General features: G+C 38.5%; 1 protein-coding gene and 1 long non-coding RNA gene across 3 annotated transcripts in view; one reads left to right on the forward strand and one right to left on the reverse strand.

Moving 5' to 3' along the window:
- EXOC4 (exocyst complex component 4) overlaps positions 1–12,910 on the reverse strand; it is a 725,477-nt gene that overhangs the window by 319,367 nt on the left and 393,200 nt on the right. The window lies entirely within an intron of this gene.
- Positions 4,737–6,261, forward strand: LOC116568837. Its single transcript, XR_004276759.1, has 2 exons — positions 4,737–5,146; positions 5,768–6,261. It is a non-coding gene; the product is annotated as an uncharacterized LOC116568837 (long non-coding RNA).

Genomic DNA, 12,910 nt, shown 5'->3' on the forward strand with positions numbered 1-12,910 from the left:
ATTTTCCCTTCTTCCCTCCCTCCCCCCTTCCTTTCTTCTTCTTTGATTTTTGTTGTTGATAAAATTAAGCCTGACATAGTTGAATTTTAAGGCTAATATGACACGGTTGCCTGACTTAGGATTACTTATAAAAAAGAAAATAAAAAACATGTTGCAATAGCGTCAAAGCAAAACTATAAAAAAACAAATAAGAAGCAGGGATCCTGAAATCTGCTTCTTCATCTGACTACACAGTAAAAACAGTTGAGGTTGGACAACAGGTCTCACGTGGTAGCATTTCATACCCACAAATACTGATTTATATCCCAACTGATTACCATGTCCAAATCATCTCAGCACTGAGAAATCCCCATATACAACATGAGCCCTGGCAGCTACACTGACCCAGGGCTGTGAGCAAGAGGGGAGACATAGGTAGGCACCTATGAGATCAGATGCAAAGGAGATGAGCCTCTTCCCAAGGTCTACTCCAACCAGAGACATGAACCTCAACGTTGCCTATCCAGTTTCTGCAGCACTCCTTCTCAAGTGCTATGGATTGAATGCTATGTCCCAATATGTCATGTTGAAGTCCCAATGTGATAGTACTTGGAGGTGGGGATCTTAGGGAGTCATTAGGTCATGAAGGTAGAGCCATCATGAATGAGATGAGTGCCAATATGAGTCATGAGAAAGACAGTCTCTCTTGGCCACATGAAGATAGCGTGTGAGCAGGTACATGCAAATCAGGAAACAGGTCCTCCCCAGACACAGACCTTCTGGCGCCTTGATCTTGGACTTCAAGCACTGTGAGACATATACCGCTGTTGTCTGCCACCCGATCTATGGTATTTTCATTATTACAGCCTCAAGGGGCTAAAATCCCACACATTGTGTCCTCGATGCCTGATGGCTACCCCATGCATTGTTTTATTAAATTCAAAGATCTTCTGTGGCTGATATAAATCTGTCAACACTCATAGGCAAAGTACTGGGAATCTAAAAGTAAATGTTCTTCTTCACTGCCATTTGATGTCAAGAACACAAAGGTGACCAATTTAAATGTAACTTGATGAGACCTCTGTAACAGTAACAACAATCATAGTAATAGTCCCTAACACCTGTAGCATTTACCATGGGCTAGGTACTGGTGTAAGTGCTTCACTTGTGCAAATCCTAACAAGTGAGTTCTACTGCGATCCCTGTTTTACAGATGAGGAAACAGAGACAGAGAGACCTAAGGCATCTGCCCAAGGTTTTGCAGCTAGGAAGAAAGCAGCACCAAAGCTATCAGGCCACAAGAGCCATGGGCTCTTTAGATCTCACACCTCCCTGAAAAGGGAACAGAAAACCAATGATGGGAGTGATGACTCCCTCACAGGAAATCTTAAAAACAAGGCTAAGTTCCAAAGGCAAGGAAGCAACGGCAAAAACGAACTATTGGGACTTCATCAAGATCAAAAGCTTCTGCACAGTAAAGGAAACAGTCACCAAGACCAAAAGACAACTGACAGAATGGAAGATGATATTTGCAAATGACATATCAGATAAAGGGCTAGTATCCAAAATCTATAAAGAACTTATCAAACTCAACACCCAAAGAACAAATAATCCTATCAAGAAATGGGCAGAAGACATGAACAGACATTTCTGCAAAGAAGACATCCAAATGATCAACAGACACATGAAAAAGTACTCCACATCACTTGGCATTAGGGACATACAAATCAATACCACAATGAGATACCACCTCACACCAGTCAGAATGGCTAAAATTAACAAGTCAAGAAATGACATGCTGGTGAGGATGCAGAGAAAGGGGAACCCTCCTACACTGTTGGTGGGAATGCAAGCTGGTGCAACCACTCTGGAAAATAGCACAGAGGTTCCTCAAAAAGTTGAAAACAGAGCTACCCTATGACCCAGCAATTGCACTACTGGGTATTTACCCTAAAGATACAAATGTAGTGATCCGAAAAGGCATGTGCACCTGAATGTTTATAGCAGCAATTCCACAATAGCCAAACTATAGAAAGAACCTAGATGTCCATCAACAGATGAATGGATAAAGAAGATGTGGTATATATATATAATGAAGACTATGCAGCCATCAGAAGAAATGAAATCTTGCCATTTGCAATGACATGGATGGAAGTAGAGGGTATTATGCTTAGCAAAATAAGTCAATCAGAGAAAGACAATTATCATATGATCTCCCTGATATGAGGAAGTTGAGAGGCAACGTAGGGGGTTTGGGGGGTAGGAAAAGAATAAATGAAACAAGACGGGATCAGGAGGGAGACAAACCATAAGAGACTCTTAATCTCACAAAACAAACCAAGGGTTGCGGGGGCTGGGGGGGGGAGGAGGGTGGTTGGGTTATGGACATTAGGGAAGGTGCTATGGGGAGTGCTTTGAAGTGTGTAAACCTGGCGATTCACAGACGTGTACTCCTGGGGCTAATAATACATTATATGTTAATAAAAAAATTAAAAAAAAATACAACCTTAAAAAAAAAAAACAAAAAACAAGGCTATGTTCACCTAGCCAATGAAGAGATGTCTGGGATTTGGCCCAATACATACTAAATATAATGATGCCCCCCCCCACCCTGGGCCAGATATAATCAAAACCTTAATCTGATAAGAACAATAAGACTATACCCCTTGGCAGGGGTCAACTCTAACCTTCTATGGCAGAGCCCAGCGAGGACGATTCAGGATATGAGAAACTGTCCTGCCTCCTTTTTATTTATTTTCTTTCCCTCTTGATGTCACCTCCTGAATTCTATTCCTTCACAAAACCTGTTATTTCTCTAGCACCCCCACCAAAGTCAGCCTCGGCAGACAGTGCCTGATTATAATTGGCTGTCCTTTGCTATTACACAGACTCCACTATTAAAGAGGCAATTGCCTATCAGAATCACATTCTGAAGACAGCGCCCATTAAGAATCTTCCTGTTGTTGCTCGGGGGGAAGCAGTCATTTGCACTATCAAATCAGACTAAACATATCACATGTCATTTCTTTTGAAGACATGGCTCAGCCCAATACTACAAAATGACCGCTTTGAAAAAAAGCAAGCGGATGAGCAGCAAACCTAGAGGTTCTAACGTTATTAAATGCTGACGTTTGGAAAAGTATTCTCATAAATATGATGACCTGGGGACAGTATAGTCGTGCAACTATGGGATGAAGGGGCCAGATAGAACAAGGTTTAATTACCGCTCCTGGTGCTTATTGGCTGTGTCATATTGAGCAACTTACTGAGACTTAGGTTTTTCATCTTTAAATTGGAAATATGATAATGCCAGAGGTTGCTGTAGGACTTCTGAGAGGATGTCAAGTATCCAACACAGGGCCTGCAATGTTACTTCATTTAAGTCTATTTAAACATCTCTCCCACCAGAATTTAAGCCCCATGATGGCAGACATTCTTGTCTTTGTTCTCCAGAACATAATAAATGCTCAATAAGTATTTCATGAATAAATGAATCAACACACTGGTTGCCTTCGTCCTCAAAAACAATGTCAATTTATGTCAGATCCTCTTTTTTAGTGATGCAGAGATTCTTTTATCAGGACTCTGTCAGTTACCTAATCCTTTCAATGAGTATGTCCCTACCCCAGTGAACCAGAATATTTATTCTCTCCCAAACTCAGTATCAACAACTCAATGAGAGCTTGTGACGATACATGCCTCAAAATCATCATTCATTTTAGTTTGCAAGTCACTTATGAAGAATTCCTTTTCTTGTAGCAACCCATATTTTACTTTTTCGTCTTTTTCTTATAATTCTTATAAATCAGGAGATTTTACTGCATTCTAATAGTAGAACTAAGGGGTCTCTAAGTCAGAAACAGGATTTACCTTGGTGGACAGCTGGGTGGCCTTGTCCCCACAATTCTAAGTTGGAGGGTTTTTATTAGGTTCTAGCTTGAGGATTTCAAAAAGCACTTTATAAACAATATAAACTATAAAACACCATGCAAATTTCAAGATTATCCCATTATCTAAGTAACTGTCCATTGTCACTTAAGATAACCAGAGTTTCAAAATTTCAAGTCCTTGGATCTGTCAGAAACAAAAATGGTAACATATTTTTCAGAAATAAGCATTTGAGAGTTGAGAAAAAAAAATTTACAGATTTCCATAATCGACTTTTCTTTTTTAAGAGATTTTATTTATTTATTTGCCAGAGAGAAAGTAAGAGAGCACAAGCAGGGGGCGAGACAGGGCAGGCAGAGGGAGAGGGAGAAGTAGGCTCCCTGCTGAGTAAGGAGCTTGATGTGGGGCTTGAGCCCAGGGTGGCCGGATCATGACTGAGCTGAAGGCAGACCCTTAACCAACTGAGCCACCCAGGTGTCCCTTCTATAATCTACTTTAATATAACATACTGTTCAACAAATTAATTGGTATTTCACTGTCAACTTTATTTTTCTCTGTTTCTATTTAACAATTTTTGGGGGGTCATTTAATTAAGTAATCACTGGTGTAAGTTGATTTTTATCGTTTTAGGAGGAAAAGCATCAATGTAAGTCCTTCAAAGCAACTGACAATTAGTTTTATGCTAAATGAGTCTCTTGGCTTCAATTTTACGCTGGTTTTAAAAAAACAAAAACAGGTAGGTAAAGGTTAGTGACTATGCACACACAAAATAGCGTAAGAACACACTTGAGATATGAAAGCAGTCCCTCTGTGACAAAGTCAGTGTTTGTGTCCCCCCAGAATTCCTATGTTGAAGCTCTAACCTCCAGGGTGATGGTATCTGGCGGGGGGTGGGGGTGGGGGGGGCAGGGGGGGAGGTAGGTCTTTAGGTGGTAATTAAGTTTAGATAAGGTTGAAGGGGGTGGAGCGTCCTGATGGAATAAAGGTTCTTTTAAGAGGAGTAAGAGACATCAATGTTTCCTCTCTCTACCCTGTGAAGACAAGGCCAGAAGGTAGCCAACTGTAAACCAAGGACAGGGAACTCCCCAGAACCTGAGTATACTGGCACCATGGTAACCTTGGACTACCAGTCTTCGCAAGGATGAGAAGTAAATCTGTTGCTCAAGCAGCCCATTCTGGAGACTAGGACATACCCTTCACATTCATATTAATTGGTCCTGAGCTACAGCAGGTGCAGAAACTTCTATTTGCCATCTCTTTTGAGAAGCAAATTGCTCAGGTAACTCTGTACCTCCCCCCAGAGCCCCTCTGGTCCCTGCCCTCCACAACGGGAATGTTAATTAGAGCTTCCCCTCTCTGCAGGCCACAGGCAACCGGGAGGCAGGCAGGCTTTTCTTCCCAGCCTGAGAAGAAATCAGGGAGGAATAGAAATTTCTGTGGTCCTTATCCCTATTTTGAATTTGAAAAATTTGGCTTCTGTCAGCAAACAAAGAAAAATAATTCAGGCAGCTCTCTCGGCAGACAGTCTTTGTGTCCACATATATTTAGAAAGCTGTCTTTTCTTTCCTTTTATTTTCCCCCTACCCTGTGGTTTTTTTGAACATTCTATAGTAAAGAAGCAGTGATTACTGAAGAAGCTGTTAAACGATCTCTGATTTCATCCTCACTTCATTATTCTCGAAATCCCCACCCTCCTTGCCCCTCACACTGGGCGTCCACGCTGAGGATAAACACCCCGCCCTGTGCTGTCCCCAATACCGGACAACCACAAGCCACAAGCACTTCCACTGTGACTAGTCCAAAGTGAGATGTGCCTGGAGATTAAATACACACTGGATTTCTAAGATTTAGTGTGAAAATCAGAATGTAAAATATGCTATAATTTTTATATTAATTACAGGTTGAAATTGTGGAAAATTAACAAGAAATCTCATTTAGAAAGGGGGCCAGCGGGGGTGCAGTCATGCGTCACCCTTCATCAGTTGTAAACACAACAGGAGGAGCACTGTGGCAAAGACACTTCATTCCTATCTCTGCCGGAAGAAGAAAGGCTTTCCTTTGCCCTAGCAACAGCCTAGCCAATGAGAGATAGTCACGACTCAGCCAAGGAAAAACACCTGTACTTGGAACTCCCAGTTTACTCCAATCAACTTTTTGTTTTTAAGAGCCTTCTCCACTCCCCCCCACCCCTTTTCTCTATAAACCAGTATATCCCTCTCCTTTGTTGTCCAGAATTGCCTATGGTTTTCCCACAGCTGTCCCTGACTGCAATCCTCCACTATTTCCCAAAAAAACCATTTTTGCTGGTAAAATAATGGCCAGTTTTATTTTTTAAGATGAACAAAATGATTATTTTGGATGTAATGGGTGAAATAAAAAATACTATTAAATTTATTTCAAACTTTTCTTTACCAAAGACTCGTATGTCTTTGGGAGAGTGCTGATCTATACACTTATTAGTTAACCAAAAGTTATGTCTAGTGTTGATTTATGTGTGTAAATGTAAATACAAATACTAATAATGTGTGTCTGTCACCACTGCAGCAGGCACTTATAACTGATAAACCAAATTTGTAAATTCTTACAAAGGAGAAGGAAGATACCATGCTGAAAACAGTTTAAAAAATGTGTTCATCCTAATAATTTAATAACATCGTGGCAAATGGAATTAATAAAAAGGTCTACACATGTATAATTTTTCACACGCACACAAACCTGCACGCCTACATACATATAGTGGTCAGACAAGGGACAATTCAAACTAATTGGGAGGGAAGTTCATTCACACATTAGCAGAGGCCAAGTGAATACTATTATCTTTAAAAAGGCTCACTTCTAAAGTCCTATAAATGCAGCATACGCTCTGGCTAAATGTTGTCTATTAGAAAATATAATACACAAATAAATCATGTGTCTAATTGGCATAGCAAAGCCCCAGTGGAAGCAAGCTCTTAAATAGTACCTAAAATAATTTGATTGTTAGCTTTTGATCTGGTTGATCTTGTTTAATTGTGTTAATATTCAATTTCATTAAAATCCTTAAGGTACTATGCTTCAACTCAACTCTGATTCAGATCATCCTATCACAGATTGCAAATTATGCAATCCTATTATATTCTGCATAGATTTTTTTGAGGGTGTGTGAGAGCTATTTGAATAATGGAAATTTCTGAAGCCTAGGACTACATTTTAATTTTAATTACTCAAAAATTCAATTTGGAAAATTATGAATTTCTAGGTTTCCTTTAACCCTTTGGTGGAATACTACTTGCAAATTTAAAATACTGTTTATTTTCATTGATACACATTTTCTCATTTGTATTCTCAAATCTCCTGCTTATCTGGCCCTTCCGGTTTTTTTTTTTTTTTTAAACCAGATAAGAATATATTATAAGATAACTGCTATTCTAAATATGATAATGTAAACATCCCAATAAGAGTCTTTCCAAAATATTTGCTTATGCATGTAAGATATTTATTTGCCCTGAAGCTGCTGTCATTGTTAAAAATATTCTACATTAGGAAATGCCTTTAAAAAATGACATGGTGACATATCTTTATCTATTAAAGTTTTTGGAACATTTAAAATCATTTAAACCTCAGTCTAATGAATGAAGAACTAAATAAATTAGATACTATCATTTGATGTTACAAAAATATATGTGTGTATATACATGCACATAAAATACACACAAGCATATATAAAAATATGTAGTAATATATAAAGCAATTGCACTTAATTTTTGGGTCCTTAAATTTGCTCTAAGTTAATTTCAAAGAAAATAAAAAAAAACTGTTTGGAAGGGAAGGATAAATAAAGTAAGATAAAAGCAGAGAGGGAGGCAAATCACAGGACTCTTAACTACAGGAGACAAACAGGGGTTTTGGAGGGGAAGTGGGGGCAGATGCAGTAATTGGGACGATGGGCATTAAAGGAGGGCCCTTGATGTAAACAGCACTGGGTATTACATGCAACTGATGAATCACTGAATTCCACCCCTGAAACTAATAACATACTATACATTAACTAAATTGAATTTAAATTAAAAAATTAAAAATAAAACAAAAAGTAAAAACTTGAGGTAGGGGAAAAACTGTTGTTTGGAGCACTGGTGGCATTTTTTAATATCAAAATCATATTTAAGGGTGCACCTGGGGGGTTCAATCAGTTAAGCTTCTGCTTTTGGCTCAGGTCATAATCTCTGGGTCCTGGGATCTAGCCCCATGCCAGGCTCCCTGCTCAGCAGGAAGTCTGCTTCTCTCTCTCCCTCTGTCCCTGCTCGTGCTCACTCTAGATCAAATAAATAAAATCTTTAAAAATAAATATTTAAGTATTTTTATGGAAAAAATTCAATTAGATGATCAAATCTATAGTGTTTACTAAAAAAAAAAAAAAATCAGTCCTTTTATGATATTTCTAACATGTCACCTAAAAAAATCAGTTGCAAAGACATGTTTACTCTCCTTTCTTCTACATTCCTAGCTTGGAATCCTAGAATTATAGTCCACTCCCTTTTAAGTAAATATAGAAAGAGAGCTGTCCAAAGTCATCAAGCGAGAAAATGGTGGTTATACTCTTTCCACACTAATTCACAGCTGGAGCTCCCCCTTTCCCTTTTAAATTCAAACAGGCCCAGTATTCTCATTCTCAAATTCACAATGTTTATTTTGCATGGATTTTTTCTTTTCCAGACTACATTTAACCAAATTAAGTTACTTAGTCCCTTGAGGAAACTATAAAAACTCAACTGTCCATCTACCATCACGAACTCCGCATAGTGACGGCAGTAATACTCCGACATACTGATATCCTAGACACTAATGGGGTCTTTCTCTTTACAATCAGTGCTGTGGATTCTCTCCCCAAATCCACAATCTCTATTAGCTTGCATAGGTTTCCTTCTGAAACTACAGCTACCTCTAACTGCCCTCTTGTAATCAAACTTTAATTCATATTTTTTTTTTTTTTAAAGATTTTTTTTATTTTTTTATTTATTTGACAGAGAGAGAGGCAGGCAGAGAGAGAGAGAGAGAGGGAAGCAGGCTCCCTGCTGAGCAGAGAGCCCGATATGGGACTCGATCCCAGGACCCTGAGATCATGACCTGAGCCGAAGGCAGCGGCTTAACCCGCTGAGCCACCCAGGCGCCCATAACTTTAATTCATATTAAGCCTAGGATTTGAATCTGATCAAATTAAATTTTCTGAAAACAGGTATTATTAGGTTAGTACTTACAGCAGAGAAGGGCTCTGGTTTTTTCCCTTTATTAACTAACAAATAAACTATATTTTGTAACAGAGAGTGGTCCCCACAATGTTCCTTGGATCACACTGGATAACTAAGTCTCTCTATAAAAAACAATTACAGAGCCAATGTACTTCAGGCAACAAAATGTACATGGAGTAAAATAAATGAATGTGGATTGTCCATTGTTATCTGTTATAATACTATCTGACATTTCCTCTTGACTAGGACCTTTTAGCACACCAACAGACTACAGGCTCAAACTCATGAAATTCCACGGTTGAGTATTTGACCATGTGTATCCCTAGATATTCCCTTTATCAATGAATAAATGGAAACAATTTCCTGTACTTTTGGAATTTGTCAAAACTCACAGAGTAAATCAGAGACAAATCCAGGAAAGGAGTCCACAACCAACATCTTTCAATTTCTTTTGTTCACAAAGTCAAGATGACTTTGATATAAAGAACTTGAATCAACATCATACCGAATTCATTTAGTACAGCTTCTCTGAATTGTATCTTTTGGAAAAAACAAACAAACAAACAAACAAACCTGCCTCTCAAGAGAAGAGTAAATTTAAAGAGGGGGTTAACATATAACTTTGGAAAATACCACCTGCTCTGTCAATCTCTCCCATACTCTGTACTTCAGCATATTATAGTTCAGTCAGAAAAATCCTGGAGTTTAAAAAAAAAAAAACTATTAAAATTTTATTTAACCAAGGGTTATTTTCTCCCATTAAATGCTATCTTTTCCCTTACCAGCCATGACTCCAGTTACATTTCCTGGGGCACTAGTGTCTTGTGGAACAGTTTGGCAAATGCTGGTTTTATTGAAAAGTACATGGGCTTGAAAGACAAATGAACACAGGGTAACACTAAAGTAGCTCTCTGGCTAATCTGGACCTCAGTTTTCCTAAAAATAAGAGTCTTATTAATATAGATCTGACAACAAATAACGCAAAATCAATCACTCTAATACATTTTCCACTGCAACAGCAAATAATAAACTTTATTCATTAAGCCAAACAAACATTTAGAGAATGTGCAACGTTTTAGATTCTGCTGGAGCTCCTAGAGATGGTCCTTACATGAAGGAGCTCACAGTAGTAGAGGAGACACACACTCAGATAAACCACTATGGGAAGTGATTCAGCCTCTTCGCTGATTGTGCATAAAAAGCGTCAGGCTGACCTAACCCTATGGAAGAGTGGAACTGAAGGATGATTGTCAGTTTGCTCCAGGGGTAAGGTGAAGGGCACCCCAAAGACACAGGACCCTATTTATTTTATTATTTTTTTTGTAAAGATTTTTTTATTTGAGAGAGTGCGTGCGCATGCACAAGCAAGGGGAGAGGCAGGACAGGCAGAAGGAGAGGGAGAAGCAATGTGGACCATGGTCCTGGGATCATGACCCAAGCAGAAGGCAGATGCTTAACTGACTGAGCCACCCAGCTGTTCCTATCAGGACCCTCTATTTAATTGCCATATTATGGACCCAGGACACCAACATAAAAATTTACCATCAGCCCCCAAACTTTAAAGTTCTATGCAAAATCTAAATACATGGCCTCAAAAACCATCAAGAGTGAAAAATAATAGCCAACAAACTTGACGGAAATAAGAAAACAAGACATGAGATTCTGGTATGAAGTAAGATGTCCGCTAAATGTTGGTAGCTATTTAACTAAGTTTAAGAGATATATAATCTACAGGGCTAAAAAAAATAAAGTTGTACATATCTTTATGCATCTTCTTTAAGATTAATAGTCTCAACTCAAAAATGAAATCACTCACTTAAAACTATATATAACAAATACAGGGGGGAAAAATAGCCTAAGGCTTTTTTTTCATGGAAAGGCATTGATGGGGTGTGTGTGTGGGGGAAGATATATGGGACTAGGGGAATAAAATCAAAGGCTACAAATATAAAAGCAACTTAATCCATAGAGCATTCGAGCTTTTTTTTTTTTTTTTTTTAAATGAAGCATCAGCTTATTTGTGTTTTTTTGTTCTTAAAACCAAACACAAATGCAGTTCGCACAGCATGTTTTTAAAACAGCTGATTTCCATCTTACAGTACAGGTGGGTATATTAGGGGAAAAGAAGGTGGGCTCCTGAGTTACACAGCTCTGGGTTTTCAACCATGCTGTAGCACCAACTAGATGTGTGACCTTATGTAAGATTTTTTATGTTTTATGGGAAAAAATATTTTAAAGAATAAAAATGTCTTATGGAAAAAAATGAGAGTAATAGTAGTTACTTCACAGAAGAACTGTAATAGTTAAAATAATCTGTGTTAAACTGTCTTCCTCTTCCTTCAGCATTAAAATAAATCATCATCTCCCCATTTCACTCCCAGTTTCCTTTTTTTTTTTTTTTAAGATTTTATTGTTTATTTATTTGAGAGAGAAAGAGCATGTGCATGCACAGCAGCAGGGAGAGGAGCAGAGGGAGAGGGAAAGGCAGACTCCCCACTGAGTACGGAGCCTGACATGGGGCCCAGTCTCAGGACCCTGAGATCATGACCCGAGCTGAAATCAAGAGTTGGAGTCTTTTTAAAAAGATTTTATTTACTTGACAGAGAAAGAAAGAACACAAGCAAGGGAAAATAGGGGAACGAGAAGCTCACTGCAACAAGGGGGCTCTAACCCAGGACCCCAGGATCATGACCTGAGCCAAAGGCAGATGCTTAAGGATTGAGCCACCCAGGTGCCCCAAGAGTTGGAGTCTTAACTGACAGCCACCCAGGTGCCCCTTCTAGTTTGCTTCTCTGAATGAGAACAAAGATAAATAAAAAGAGAAGCAAAGACAGTGACAAAAGATAAGGAAGAAGACGAACCAGTCTATGTAAAAACCATCTCTTTGTCATAAGGGAACATTGGAATTACCACTGGGAGCTTTCCTAGACTAGTTTCCCAGGTCCTGGCTTTCACCTTCAGCATCTGCATGAGGCCTCCCTCCTCAGTTCTTTTGTTCCCTGGATACTAATTCTGATGAAGTCAATTCCAGACCAGTCCTTAGTATAAATTTCCTAAAGCAATAAACACACAAAGGCGGTGCTTAATAAATCTTTATTAAATGAATACATTGTGCGTGACTGACTGATGGAACCATTTATGGTATCATTTAAAGAGAGAAAAAAGAATCCAGGAATAATGCCCTGGGTGGGTGTGGAATACTGACAAGACTTTAGGCTTTCAGAGTCTTAAAAAGGAGGATGACACGTAAACAAATAAATTAAAATAAAATTCTGATAAATATATTAGAAACACAGTAAAAAGGAGAGGGGGATTAATGTGCTGTTCAAAAGCAGTTAATTTTAAGAACTCGGTACGTTACGTCACTTCGATGTCAACTACAACAATAACGAAAACCCAAGAGATTACGAAGAAAAAAAAAGACCAAAATTTAAGGGGGACTATCAATTTGTTTTACATTTACAATGTCATACTTTAAATGCCCCGTGGTCAGTATGATATTTTGTTTTTTAATGACTCAAGAAATAGTACAAATAACCTCCAAAATGTGGAAAATACACCAACCGGGTTTACATGTTAATCTTCATGTAAGACATTATTTCAGCTGTCCTTACTACCGTCACATTTCAGTATAACAAAGGAAACTGGACAGTCCTTTGGCTTTTATTATAACAGGATTTGATGCACACAAACATAGCAGTTCAGATAAGCATAATAGAGATGCTTCTAGAATTGCACATCAAACTTGTAAAATGTGGAGACACTTAATGAACATCATTGAAACTGATGACTAAAAAGTTGCTTTCACTATCAGTTTG

Source organism: Mustela erminea, chromosome 11, assembly GCF_009829155.1.
Source record: "Mustela erminea isolate mMusErm1 chromosome 11, mMusErm1.Pri, whole genome shotgun sequence".
In the NCBI taxonomy this organism is placed as follows: domain Eukaryota; kingdom Metazoa; phylum Chordata; class Mammalia; order Carnivora; family Mustelidae; genus Mustela; species Mustela erminea.